The sequence below is a fragment of the Urocitellus parryii genome, chromosome 8 (genome assembly GCF_045843805.1).
Source record: "Urocitellus parryii isolate mUroPar1 chromosome 8, mUroPar1.hap1, whole genome shotgun sequence".
In the NCBI taxonomy this organism is placed as follows: domain Eukaryota; kingdom Metazoa; phylum Chordata; class Mammalia; order Rodentia; family Sciuridae; genus Urocitellus; species Urocitellus parryii.
The window spans coordinates 124,172,268-124,187,507 of NC_135538.1; the positions used below are offsets into that span (position 1 = coordinate 124,172,268).

At 34.4% G+C, this 15,240-nt stretch overlaps 1 pseudogene; it reads right to left on the reverse strand.

The window, feature by feature from the left end:
* Nucleotides 1-11,333: 11,333 nt before the first annotated feature.
* On the reverse strand, nucleotides 11,334-12,304 carry LOC144256481 (olfactory receptor 2H2-like; annotated as a pseudogene).
* Between the last annotated feature and the right edge of the window lie 2,936 nt (nucleotides 12,305-15,240).

Consider the following 15,240-nt stretch of genomic DNA (forward strand, 5'->3'; position numbering starts at 1 on the left):
TGTATATAGGTGACTCTATGACCAGTATGATTCTGCAATCTGTACAATCAGAAAAATGAGAAATTATACCCCAATGATTCAAATTTATGGATTTCCAAGATCATTGTAATGTCATGTGTAGCTATTAAAAAATAATAATAAAATAAAATAAAATGAGAAAAAAAATTTATGTTCAATCATAAACTTCCTTAATATTTTTTTATAACTTGATGGTAAGTAAGCATTACATACATAGTATTTATTTTTAGGAGATCATCATTAAATAGACTTTCAACATTAACAGGATAAAAAATGCTTACTTATATTTCTAATAAATTCAGATTAAAATATCTCTAATAAAATATTAACAAACCAAATCCATAAATAAAGAAAGGATAATATATCTTTATCAAGGGAATGTACTCCAATATTGACAGAATAAAAGTGAAAAATAAGGTAATCTCAACAGATTCAGAAATGGATTTCTACAGTCAATTATGAGAAAACAAATATTCTTAGAAAATTTGAAAAAGAAACAAATTTTCATAGTCTAATGATGACTAATTTCAATAAGCGTTATATTTAATGGGAAGGATAACAAAGTGAACAAAGGAAGAATGCAGTGTATGGACTCAAACATATATATAGTCAACCAATTTATGGCAAATGGAGAGACTTCAGTGCAATAGGGAAAGATTAGTATTTCCTTGGATTGTTCCAGATCAAATTGATAGCCATATGGAAGAAATATATTTAAACCTCATATACAATAATTTCAAATTGATTATAAACACAAATGTGAAAAAATATATATATTTATATATATTTACTTATTTATATATATGGAATTAATAGTTTTTCTCAAGAATTTTGAATAGGAAAAGATCATTTAAATCAGACAAAAATATTAACCATAATAGAAGATGATTATATCGATCATAGTAAAATTTAAAATGTCTGTATACCAAAAGGTTCATTAAGAGAGGCAATGTGTGTGTGTGTGTGTGCATGTGCCTCTGTGTGAAATGACTCCTATTCAGAATATAAAAAGAATTTCTAATCATTAATAAGACAAAAGATAAACAACATGATAGAATAATGTCTTCACAAATAACTGTATTCAAATTATCAATACATTAAAATGTGCTAAATTTTAATAATCAGAGAAAATTACAAAGAGATATCATCACACACTAATAAATACTCCTCTGTGAGAACATTATCTATTATTTCAAAAGGAGTTCTGAAGACTTTAAGAGGATGTATGGGAGTGTTTGTTAGGGAATATAAAATATAAAATGTGAATGATCTGAGTTTAATGACATGGGTGGTATCACCTAGAGCACAGGATACAATTAATTGGCTCAAGTTCCTGAAAGTAATATTCTTTTACATTTGCTAACTAAAGCTGGAACTCCTTTTTGGTCTGTAGTCAATGACTTTGGAAAACTGGAATTTCTTATCTCTGTATAGAATAATCAGTAGGCTAGGAAGATAGAAATTGGAATTTATCTGATGCATTATCTTCAGCCACTATCTAAGCTGACCCTCTAGTAAGCCTGGGGATATTTTCTTCACTAAGGCATTAAAATGAGTTGGTAAGAAAGGGCATCATTATCCTTGAAATACTCTATTGTATCTGACTTTTGTGGATAAGAGATCATGGTGGGGAATGTAGCAATAGAATTAGATTATATGACCTTAAGAATTTCTAAAAAAGTAGATTCCAAGAAGTAGTATTTACTATTATAGAGAGGGTGTAAATGAGTACTATAACTATGCATTTTGACTACGGAGCTTTGATCTATAAGGACCTGTAGTAATTTATAATTTATCACAAGGTACTTAAAAATAAAACATTTGAGGAATCTAGTGCTATAGTGTGAATGTAAGTGTACTTTCCAAATTCCTATGCTGAAATCTAATCACCAATGTGATGAAATTAGGAGGGGATAGTATTGTGATGTTATTAATCACCTTTGAAAGGTGATTAAATCATGAGGGAAGAACCCTAATTCATTGGATAGCAACTTTTAAAAAGAGGCCCCAGAGAGATGCTTTGTTCCTTCTACATAAGACACCATCTATGAATCAGAAAGGGGCCCCCATCAAACACCAAATCTGCCAGTATCTTTGTTGAATTTCTTAGCCTCTATAATTGTGAAAAATAAATATCTGCTGTTTATAAGTTATCCAGCTCATAATTTTTTTATAGCAGCCCAATGTATTAAGACTAAGATGCTAGTTGAAACATACTAGCTCAAAAACTCTAGGTCTAGGGGCAGAAACATAATGGGAATCAACATAGTAGGGATGCAGGTTGTCTAAACTGGTTTCCAGACTTCACCCAGCTCCCAGAACCATATTCTTTGATTGAAGGCTGGTGCGGGGCGGGCGGTGGGGGATTAATCCCTTCAAGATAGGACCATGACGTGTAGCAAAATCACATTCTGTATTCTTCCCTCAAGTCTTTCCCAGAGGACGGTTTAACCAACTTAAATAGTTGACCACCTGCCAGAGAAAATGGTATTAGGTGCTGGTTCCAGTCCTTTCAATGCTACATTGATGATTTCCTGGTACCTGGAAATAAAAGGAAGACATACAGATGTTTTAACTGCTTTACTGTGAACAATTATTTAATTACCTTCCTCCCCAAGGAGAAAAATCTGTGAAGGTAATTTTGCTCTATGAGCTACTATTAAATTCATTTGAAAGTTTTTAGTAGCTTCAAATAGGATTGGGAGAAGTTAAAATCCAAAGTGAAAGAATCCCTTGGGATAGGAAGAAGGTAAGACCATAAACACCAGTAGTTTCATTCATCTTTATAATGAGATCCCTTGGGTCATATCCTTCCCTCTTGTAAATAATAGCTTAAATGAAAAGCTCCCTTACTTTTTCTCTCAACTTTAAACGTGAGTCTTTTATTCAGAATTCTTCAGAATTTTCCCCAGTCATAGAGAGAGAGAGCAAGGGCAAACACAAGAATTCACCATTTCTTTGAAAGTAGGGATAGACTACCCCAAAATTGAAGAGCAATAGACAGAAATATAATCTGATTCAACATTTTCAACATACACTTCCATTTTTCTTTTTAAAAATGTTAGAATATAAAAGCTATCAGGCAAATAAACCAAATATCCAATGAAATAAAGGATAAGTTGTGTGCTAACTTTCACTTGGAAAGTGGAGGGAAATGTAATAAAAATACATTTTGATCCTTTGAATAATTTTCTTAGCAATTTACAAGAAAAATGTTATGCTTTAATGAAGAAGTACAAAACATTTGAGATAAGAAAGCTGATATTTTATCATAAAGATCCTATTTTTGAAATAAGAACAAATGAATTTTTTATGAGAAAAACATTAAGGGGAAAGTAAATTTAATAATATGTAACTACTATTAAAGTTTACACAAACTAAAATTTAAAACACAAAGAGTATTTGTTAATTTAGGAGAGACTCTACTGTCTTTTTTATTTGTTTAAGACAAGGTTTTGAAACTAAAATGAGTAATTTCCAAGAATCATATTAATAATATTTTCCAGTTTTTTAAAAGCATATCTATATTTTCTGTGTATTTTAAAATTTATTTTTATTGGTGCACTATAATTATAAATGATACTGGTATTCATTATGCAATATTTTTACATGTATACAACATAATTTGATCCATACCATTCCCCAGTACCTTCCCTTTTTCTCCTCTTCTCCCTCTCCCTGATCCACATACTATACTCTACTGATCTCCTTCTATTTTTATTACTTTAATCTATGCATTGTAATTATATATATCTGGAATCTACTGTGGTGTATTTGTACACGGACATAGTATAGTAATAAATTTCATTCCCCAGTATTTCTTTCCTATCCCCTCCTAGCCTCCCTCTCTCTTGATTCCACTCTATTAGTCTCTTTTCTACTTTTTTGATATTTCTTCCCATTTTTAAATTTCTCTTGCTCTTTCTCCCTCTCTCTAGTGAGAGAAAGTATTTAATCCTTGACTTTCTGAGTCTGGCTTATTTCACTTAGCCTGATGTTCTCCAGTTCCATCTATTTACTAGGAAATGAATTTATTTCTTCTTGGTGGCTGAGTAAAAATTTATTGCATGTGTATATTGATATAGATACATATCATATATATCATATAAATAGATATATTTATATGATATATGCTATATTTATATCACATTTCCTTTCTTTTATATTATTAATACATTTACTAGAAAGTGACAATTTTGTTCCTCATTGTGGTTGAGTAAATCTTCATTGTTTTATCTATATATACATGCACACAGATACATCTACCTACATATAAATATATCTGTGTATATATCACGTTCACTTTTGTCTTTTTGTATTTTTATTAGTGCATTAGAGTAATACATATACAATCTGAATTAGCCCGTTATAGTTTATACATAATATTGGGTTCATTTTGACATAATCATACAAACAACATGGAATAGAATTTGCTCTACTTTAGTTCCCAATACCTTCCCTTTTCCTCGATTTCTCACCCCTGCCCCCCATTTCTCTTTTTCTACGGTGTGGGTCTTCCTTCTATTTACTTATAGTTTTGTTTTAATTAGTGCTTTATAGATATACATAAAAGTGAAATGAACTGTTCATATATTAACTGAAATCAACTGTTCATATATTCAAAATTCATTTATTTTCATAGCATAGTTTTGTCTATTTCATTTCACCATTCCTCTCTTTGCCTATCCCTCCTCTCTCCCACTCAATCCCTTTCCTCTGTTCCAGTGTCCCTTTTATTTTCATGGGTTCCCCACTTTGTCTCTTCTTTTGGTCTAGTTTCTATGTATGAGAGAAAACATTTGACACTTCAATTTAAGAACCTGATTTATGTCACTTAGCATGATATCCTCCAGTTTATCCATTTACCAACAAATGACATAATTTAATTCTTATTTACAACTGAATAAAACTCATATGTATATATGTACCACATTTTCTTTATTTACTCATCTGTTGATGGGCACCTGAGCTGGATCCATAATTTGCCTATTGTAATTGAACTAATGTAAACATTAGTATGTATGTACTACTACTTTATAGCAATTTTAGGTGTTTTGGATAAGTACTAGAAGAGGAATAGCTAATACATATGACAGTTTCATTCTTAGTCTTTAGAAGAATTTCCATATTAATTTACAAAGTTGTTGTACCACTAACAATGTATGAATGTACTTTTCTCCCACAGCCTTACCAACCATTATTGTTCCTTGTATTCTTTGTGATGGCCATTCTAACTAGAGTGAAATAAAATCCTGGGGTAGTTTCTATTTATTTTTCCATGATTGCTAAGGGTATTGAACATTTTTTCATATATTTTTATTTTTTTTCTTTTGAGAAATGTCTTTTTAGATTATTTGATTATTTATTATTGACTGGATTAATTAATTAATTAATTAATTAATGTGGGTTTTTTTTTTTTGAGTTCTTTATGTACTCTGGATGTTAATTCCCTGTCATAAAAGTAGCTGGAAAGATTTTATCTCATTTTGTAGGTTTTCTCTTCAGGCTTTTAATTTTTTTCTTTACTGTTTCCTTTGTTTCTCTAAATAAGAGATCCCAATGGTAAAATCCCCTTCTTGGAAAACACTGTTTCTGACTTTCCAGGAAATAAACAGAAATCTGTATCTTTGCCAATTTCCCTGTCTTTAAGTATCATGATACACTGAAAAAACATTAAATATGAACAGTCCAAGAAAAAGATACCCATAGACAGATTTCAGTTCAAAGAATCTTAGTTTATGAACAGCATTAGAAGAATTGATGTTTGTTAAGTGGCAGGTATTAAAATCTCTTTGTTTTGAGGAACATTATTCAGCAAGGAAAGGAATGAAAACCTGATCATGCTATATAGCATGAATGAACTTGGAAGTTTTATTATATGTCAAAAACACAGGCATACATAGTAACAAAAATGACATGGTATTGGCACAAAACAGATACAGAGACCAATGGTACAGAATGGAAGACACAAAGACAAACTCACATTAATATAGTTATCTCATGCTAGACGAAGGTGACAAAAACATGCATTGGAGAAAAGATGGTCTCTTCAACAAATGGTGCTGGGGAAACTGGAAATCCATATATAGCAAAATGACATTAAACCCCTATCTCTTACCCTGCACAAAAATCAACTTAAAGTGGATCAAAGATTTGGGCACTAGAATAGGAACCCTGCACCTAATAGAAGAAACATTAGGCCCAAGTCTTTTCCATGTTGGCTTAGGAACTGACTTTCTTAACAAGACTCCTAAAGCAGAAAAAGTAAAATCAAGAATCAATAAATGAGATAGAATCAAACTAAAATGCTTCTCAGCAAAGGAACCAATCAAGAAAGAGACTACAGAATTGGAAAAAAATATTTGCCACCTGCACCTCAGATAGAGCATTAGTCTCCAGGATATATAAGAACTCAAAAAACATAACATAAAAAAACACAAAAAATCCAATCAATAAATGTGTTTAGGAACTGAAAAGACACTTCAAAGAAGAAGAAATACATTCAATTAACATGTATGTAAAAAATGTTCAACATTTCTAGCAATTAGGGAAATGTAAATCAAAACTACACTGAGATTCCATCTCACTCCAGTCAGAATGGCAACTACCAAGAATACAAGCACCAATAAATGTTGATGAGAATGTAGGAGAAAGGTTTACTCAAACTTTACTTGTGAGACTGCAAATTGGTGTGCAACCACTATGAAAGCAATATGGATATTCCTCAGAAAACTTGGAATGGAACCACCATTTGATTCAACTATCCCACTCCTCAGTATATACCTAAAGGACTTAAAATCAGCATACTCCAGTGACACAGCCATATCCATGTTTACAAAAACTTCACTTCACAATAGCTAAACTATGGATTCAACCTAGGTGACCTTCAACAGAAGAATGGATAAAAGAATTATGGCATATATACACAATGGAATATTACTTAGCCTTAAAGAAGAATGAAATGATGACATTTGCAGGTAAATGGGTGGAACTGGAGCATATCATGCTAAGTGACATAAACAAATCCCAAAGACCCAAAGGTTGAATGTTTTACATGATATTTGATTGCTAATTCACAACGGTGGGGGAACAGTTCTAGGGAAAAATAGAAGTTCTTTGGATTAGACAGAGGGGAGTAAAGGGAGGGGAAGCGTTATGGGGGTAGGAATGATAATATGAACTAGACATTGTTACCCTATGTGCATATATGACTACACTACTGGGGTAACTCTACATCATGTATAACGAGAAGAATAAGAAGTTATACTTCAAGTGTATGGTGTGCCAAAATACATTCTACTGTCATGTATAACTAGTCAGAACAACAAAAAAATAAACTTAAACTTAAAAAAATAGCCAGGCATAGAAGACCACACAGCATAATTAATTCAGTTCATATGAAGTGTCTAGAAGAGGAAAATCCACAAAGACAGAAAGTTCAACAGTAGATTTGCACTTCAATCTTAGAAACAGGAAAAAGTTAAATAAAATGAACAGACATGCATGATGAAGATACAGGCATGACAAACAGACATGCCACACATGAAATGGATGTAATGATTTTGAGGGATATGGAGGCCTCTGTAGCCACAGAGTTTATCTCTGGGTTGGCATCTGGTGTTTGGAGATTCTTGGTAATCCAGTATCTAGGACCAGTAGGGTAGGAATGATACTATTTGGAAGAACTTGACTGAGACAAGATGAAAAGCAGGATACACACAATTTGAACAGACCAATATCAATGGATGAAATAGAAGAAGCAATCAAAAGACTACCAACCAAGAAAAGCCCAGGACCGGATGGGTATACAGCGGAGTTTTACAAAACCTTTAAAGAAGAATTAATACCAATACTTTTCAAGTTATTTCAGGAAATAGAAAAAGAGGCAGCTCTTCCAAATTCATTCTATGAGGCCAACATCACCCTGATTCCAAAACCAGACAAAGACACTTCAAAGAAAGAAAACTACAGACCAATATCTCTAATGAACCTAGATGCAAAAATCCTCAATAAAATTCTGGCAAATTGGATACAAAAAACACATCAAAAAAATTGTGCACCATGATCAAATAGGATTCATCCCTGGGATGAAAGGATGGTTCAACATACGGAAATCAATAAATGTTATTCACCATATCAATAGACTTAAAAATAAGAACCATATGATCATCTCAATAGACGCAGAAAAAGCATTCGACAAAGTACAGCATCCCTTTATGTTCAAAACATTAGAAAAACTAGGGATAACAGGAACTTACCTCAACATTGTAAAAGCTATCTATGCTAAGCCTCAGGCTAGCATCATTCTGAATGGAGAAAAATTGAAGGCATTCCCTCTAAAATCTGGAAAAAGACAGGTATGCCCTCTATCACCACTTCTATTCAATATAGTTCTCGAAACACTGGCCAGAGCAATTGGACAGACATAAGAAATTAATAAAATATCACTATTTGCAGACGACATGATTCTATACCTAGAAGACCCAAAAGGGTCTACAAAGAAACTACTAGAACTAATAAATGAATTCAGCAAAGTGGCAGGATATAAAATCAACATGGATAAATCAAAGGCATTTCTGTATATCAGTGACAAATCTTCTGAAATGGAAATGAGGAAAAACACCCCATTCACAATATACTCAAAAAACAGAAAATACTTGGGAATCAACCTAACAAAAGAGGTGAAAGATTTTTACAATGAAAACTACAGAACCCTAAAGAGAGTAATAGAAGAAGATCTTAGAACACAGAAAAATATACCCTGTTCATGGATAGGCAGAACTAACATCATCAAAATGGCGATATTACCAAAAGTTCTCTATAGATTTAATGCAATGCCAATCAAAATCCCAATGGCATTTCTTGTAGAAATAGATAAATCAATCATGAAATTCATATGGAAAAATAAAAGACCCAGAATAGCAAAAGCAATTCTAAGCAGGAAGTGTGAATCAGGCAGCATATCAATACCAGATTTCAAAGTATACTACAGAGCAATAGTATCAAAAACAGCATGGTACTGGTGCCAAAACAGGTGGGTGAATCAATGGTACAGAATAGAGGACACAGAGACTAATCCACAAAATTACAACTATCTTATATTTGATAAAGGGGCTAAAAGCATGCAATGGAGGAAGGATAGCTTCTTCAACAAATGGTGCTGGGAAAACTGGAAATCCATATGCAACAAACTGAAACATGCACAAAAGTTAACTCAAAATGGATCAAGGAGCTTGATATCAAATCAGAGACTCTGTGCCTGATAGAAGAAAAAGTTGGCTTCGATCTACATATTGTGGGGTTGGGCCCCAAATTCCTTAATAGGACACCCATAGCACAAGAGTTAATAAGGAGAATCAACAAATGGGACTTACTTAAACTAAAAAGTTTTTTCTCAGCAAGAGAAACAATAAGAGAGGTAATTAGGGAGCCTATATCCTGGGAACAAATTTTTACTCCTCACACTTCAGATAGAGCCCTAATATCCAGAGTATACAAAGAACTCAAAAAATTAAACAATAAGAAAACAAATAACCCAATCAACAAATGGGCCAAGGACCTGAACAGACACTTCTCAGAGGAGGACATACAATCAATCAACAAGTACATGAAAAAATGCTCACCATCTCTAGCAGTCAGAGAAATGCAAATCAAAACCACCCTAAGATACCATCTCACTCCAGTAAGATTGGAAGCCATTCTGAAGTCAAACAACAACAAGTGCTGGCGAGGATGTGGGGAAAAGGGGACACTTGAACATTGCTGGCAGGCCATGCCCGCTCCTAAGCTCGGTGCACCCTGTGGGCCGCTCGTCTGGCAGCGGCCAGCAGCGGTTCACAGAGCCAGGCCGGTGTGGGCCCAGGCAGGCCCACCCGCTCCTTAGATTGCTGCTACGTGTGAGCAGCGGCTGGCTGCGGTTCACAGAACCGGGCGGCGGGGGCCCAGGTGGTCAATGTCTGCTCCTACGTTCGCTGCAACGTGTGGGCTGCAGCCACCCAGCAGCGGCTGGTGGTGGATCACGGAGCCGGGCCGGTGTGGGCCCAGGCAGGCCACGCCCGCTCCTAAGATTGCTGCTACGAGTGAGCAGCAGCCTTTTGGCGGCGGCTGGAGGGGCTGTGCCGCTGTTCTGCGTTGCGGAGATTCAGTATTCTGTGACAAGCAGACACCTCCAATTAAACTTACTAGTTCCCGGTAGGTCTCCTTTCAGTGGAATTTTGCTTGAAGTTTCTCAGCCTGACGCCTGTGGGTGTATTAATGAGTCTCTCTGATCCCCTTACCACGGACACAGTGAATGTGCTGCCTCTTCGCCGGCAGCCATGTTGGGCTCCCTGGACATCAGGATTTATACTACTGAGGTAAAGTAAGAATCAGAGATTTTATAGTAAAGAGGAAGTTGAGTACATACCCTTGTGGTTTTGGCTAAGGTATAGTTTTCTACTTTAACCTACAATCACAATTGGGGCTTGCTCCAAGTTTTCATGGCTCTTTTATGCCAATAACCATTGGAATAGTATCATTTTCAAAGCCTTGAAATTTGTTAGCTGTTCAAGGTTAATGAATGGAGGAGGAAATCAATGAATATCTACATGAAAAATGAATAAGAATTCAATTTGATAAAATGAGACATTTTGTTAAAATAGGGACACAGAATAAATGAAGAAAAAACAAACAAAAGCCAAGTGCTTTAATCAAGGGCTCAGAATATCAATCCAAAAATTTAGAAATGTGGACATAGATTCTTAGAGTAATGACATCAGGGAACAGTAAGTGTGATTAGTTACACTTTTTCTTTGGGTAGAGTTAAGTGCATTAAGTGGCAATGATGTTATATTGAGGCAGAGAGAAGCAATTCAGAACAAAGATACATTAGATTAAATTATAGAAGTAAATACGAGGGTTTTTTTTTTCTTAAAGTCTCAAAACTTTAGAAATCTTTTTGGGACAAGACATTTAGATGAAAGCACTTGCTTAACTTGGAGACACACAGAATGAAAAAAGTGAAATCAATGTAAAAGCATGAAATATATTACTTGGTATCTTATTTTGCAAGTGTTGTGTTTCTTTCGTACCCCCCACATTTCAACTGTATTATATACTTTTTAAGAAAATAACTATTAAATATATTAATTTCTATACCATCTTGTGCCTAAATCAGCATCATGAAGAAATTAAGGGCCTAATCAATGACTGAAGGATAATAAAATATTGTATAAAAATTGGTATCTCCTGATGGCTGAAACTGAAATCACAAAATATAGTTCTTTCTTATGTTCTGCAGCTTTTGTGATGAGGTTGCTTCATTTTTTTTTTTTTTGTTAAGCAATAGGCAAACAGATATCAACCTTCTTAGTTATTCTGGGAAACCCAGTCCTCCTCCCTAATCTTCTTAGTGCTCCTTTTACTTCCTTGTTCCTCTGAGTGTAGATGAAGGGGTTAATAGTTGGGGTTACTACTGTGTAGAAAAGGGTGACAATCTTGCCCTGTTCATGAGCACAGTGATTTGGGGGTTGAAGGTAGACACCTGTGACGGTGTCATAGAAGAGGGAGACCACAAGAAGGTGAGAAGTACAGGTACCAAATGCTTTCTTCTGTCCTGAATTCGACTTTATTCTCAGTACTGCATGCACGATAGCACCATAAGAGGAAAGGATAATGATCAAGGGCACAACCAGAAGAAAAATGCTAACAATGGACATCTGGGTTTCATTATAGGTAGTATCTGTATTGGAGAGATGAATGAGAGCTGGGACTTCGCACACGATGTCATCTATTATCCTGGAGCAGAAGGGTAACTGGAGAGTGGCAGGGGATTGGACCAAAGACTGCACCAGACCAGTTCCCCAGGCAAGGGTAGCCAGCTTCAGACAAACTCTGGGATGCATGGTAGTGGTATATTGCAGTGGATGACACAGTGCCACATAGCGGTCCATGGCCATGATAACAAGAAGGACACACTCAGTGGCTCCAAGCCACAGGAAGACATAGAGTTGAATAGCACAGCCAATATAGCTGATAGTCTTCTCTGGACCCCATAAATTAACCAACATATGTGGCACACAATTGCTGGTAAAACAGAGATCTAGCAAGGAAAGGTTGAAAAGAAAGAAATACATGGGACTGTGGAGCTTTGGATGCTTCATGGAGACAAGAACTATGACCATATTTCCTGCAAGTGTCAAGCAATAAAAAACCAAAATGATCCAAAAAAGTACCTTCTCCAAATAAGGTTTGTCAGAGAAGCCCTGGGGATTAAGTCATTGTGGCTCTCATTGCAACTTGTGATCATAGCTTCTGGAGCAATTGCCTCCTTGGGAGATGGATCAAAAGTACTTGTTCAAAAGCCTGAGATGAGTCCAGTTCAGGGACAGGAAAAAGGGCAGTATGGCTTGTTTGATTCCTTTCTGATCAAAGATGAGATTTTTACCTGATGTATTTTGGGAAAAAATTACAAAATTTAGTGAAGTGCTTTAGTATTTTTTTTATCAACCATTCATTCTCTCTCTCTTTCCTTCTTTGACGTCTTCTTCAATTTTGATAACTTCACTATAAATATTATGCATAAGTATCTAAGCACTTGCTATTGAAAATCACTTTGCTAAATGTTAGATATTCTGCATCTTTGCTCTTAAAGAGTACACATTTATCACTTTATTGGATAATTTTGTACATATATACTGTACTGTTCATAGCATATTACCTTTCCATATCTATCTGTTTCTTTTATTTCTGTCTTTGAATCTCAATTCATCTTTCTCTCATGTTTCTCCTTCTCTTCTTCATTTCTCTTACCCTTCTGCCTTCTCCACTTTCTGTTCTGAACTCCTTTTTTCCCCCTTTTCCATTTCTCCTTTTCAATTTCTCTTTTAGTTTTTCAGCCACCTTTATGCTGTGTGATCTTAGGAAACATATTTAACTATTTCATTCTTACTTGGTTCTCTCCTTAAAATTTCTATATGAAAATTGAGAAATCATAGAACCCACATACAATTGTTTGAATACCTAAATGTGAAGCCACAAAGAAAATACTGAAATGAACCCCTGGCACATATTAGCCATGCAACCTCTCTGTTAGCCATAGTGATAATGATGATGATGATATTCAAAGAATGTTTTCCAGGGCAGAACACCAAAATATATAACCAATGTTTTGCAGAGTGTGAGTAAAAATAACATTTAGAAAAATAGAGTATTGTATTTCTAAGTTACCTTCTTTGCAAAAAAGCTTCAAAAATAAATGTAACCTTTTAAAAAAGTTTTCTTAGTTGTAGATAAACACAATACCTCTATCTATCTATCTATCTATCTATCTATCTATCTATCTATCTATTTACTTTTTGCAGTGCTGAGGATTGAACCCAGGGCCTCACATGCTAGACAAGGTACTCTCCCACTAAGATATAATCCCAGACCTTCTTCCCTTTCTTTATAAGTTAGGCATATTTCTTCTTCAAAGCAGACATATCTGTATTTAATATCCTCTTAATTCAATGAAGAATATGACTTGAACATTTATTGTAGTATTTCATGTTCTCTATTTTTAGAGAATGTTTTCCTGTTTAATAACCTAAGTTTATATTCTAATATACTTGTATGTTTTTAAATTATTCAAAATAGGTGATGATGAAAATAATAGAAAAAGTGTTCTATAGAAAACAAAAAACTTACAAGGAAGATATTAAAATCATTAAAATAATATATTATGCCTAAGAAAAACTGACATAAAGTAATATTTACAACACATTCCATAGTTATACTCTTACCTTGATCTGTGTACTAGAAGCAGATTCAGTTAAAATTTTCACAACTAATAATTCTCATCATTAAAGAATATTAATATACACATTACACTCAATACAAGTATTTTTCTTTTCATGGCATTTAGATGCATTGATCTCTTACAGTTTGAATTTTGCATTTTTTATGTTATTCAAATTTTCTTTGCTAGTCCATGCATTCTAGAAAATCTATACATTATCTCTGACTTTTTTTTATCTTTTCTGTGCTATTGTTTCTGTAGAATTTAAAAAAAATTAGTTGGTACTTTTGTTTTAAATTCGAGTTTGATACTATTGGGGAAAGAGTAGTTTGATGTTTTAAAGAATCTCAGTTCTGTATTTTTTTCCCATGTTCAAAATTAACAGCTTCTTATTCCATCTTTTAATTTTTAAAATACACTTCATAGCAAACACATCTGGTTTATAGTTTTTATTTGTTCAGATTGTTCTTCCTTGCTAGTTTATTTTCTAATACTGGTGTCTATATATCTGCATCTAATTCTATATATCTATATGTCTATCCCTCTACTTTATCCCTTCCAGTTCCTCGTTAATTTCTAATCATTTGAGGAAATGTATTTTTCCTCACATCAACTATTTTTTTTATTTTTTTGATTAATTGACAGTCTTAGCTAGTTTTCACTATGCAAGATGCAAGAATCCTCTTCATCTTCATTTCTGTTGAGATTGTCTTCTTCCTGAAAATACCTATTGTCCCTGTGATTTTTTTCAGCTCACCTCCTCTGCTTTTCAGAAGGGAGTTTATACAGAAAGCCAGTTCACTCTGATTTCTGCAGTTACAAATGTAGAGTACAGCATCTACATTTCACCTCGTAAAGTAGGTGACTCTGGTGCCGGTGTAGCTCATCTCCTTAGCCCAGTTAATTCCATCAGAACAGCAGTGAAGAGTTCTGTGTGAACTCAGATTAGTCTCATACCTACTGTCAGTGATGTATCGCATCACATTGTATATATCTTCCCTCTCTGCCCCACGGCCTTGTCTGATACCTTGGGAAAACTTTTGGCACAATATCAAGTGATGCTTAGAAGTGCAAGAAATTTAATGACTCTGGGGAAACCCTCAATCATTGAAGATGGTAGTCAGTGGTTAAATCCTTCGACCACTCTTACTTCAGGTCAAAAGATTCTTTTCTAGGATGATCCTGAGAGAACTGAGTTCCCATTGCATACAACCTACTTATTATATCCCTGTGTTTCTTGTACATTTTACCTGTTTCACTCTCCTTTTCCCTCATTCTTGTTCCTAAAATCTCCTTCTGAATCAGTTATTTGCACCTAATTCCCCATCCTAACCGAGACTATTGGAAATAAGACTAGGCTTTAACTATGAGGGCCACAGAGGTAAAGAAAAAAAAGACAAATAAACAAGAGACAAAATGCATATGCTCAACGCGGCTTTTGTGCTACAGTGAGGGCCCTAAAAGGG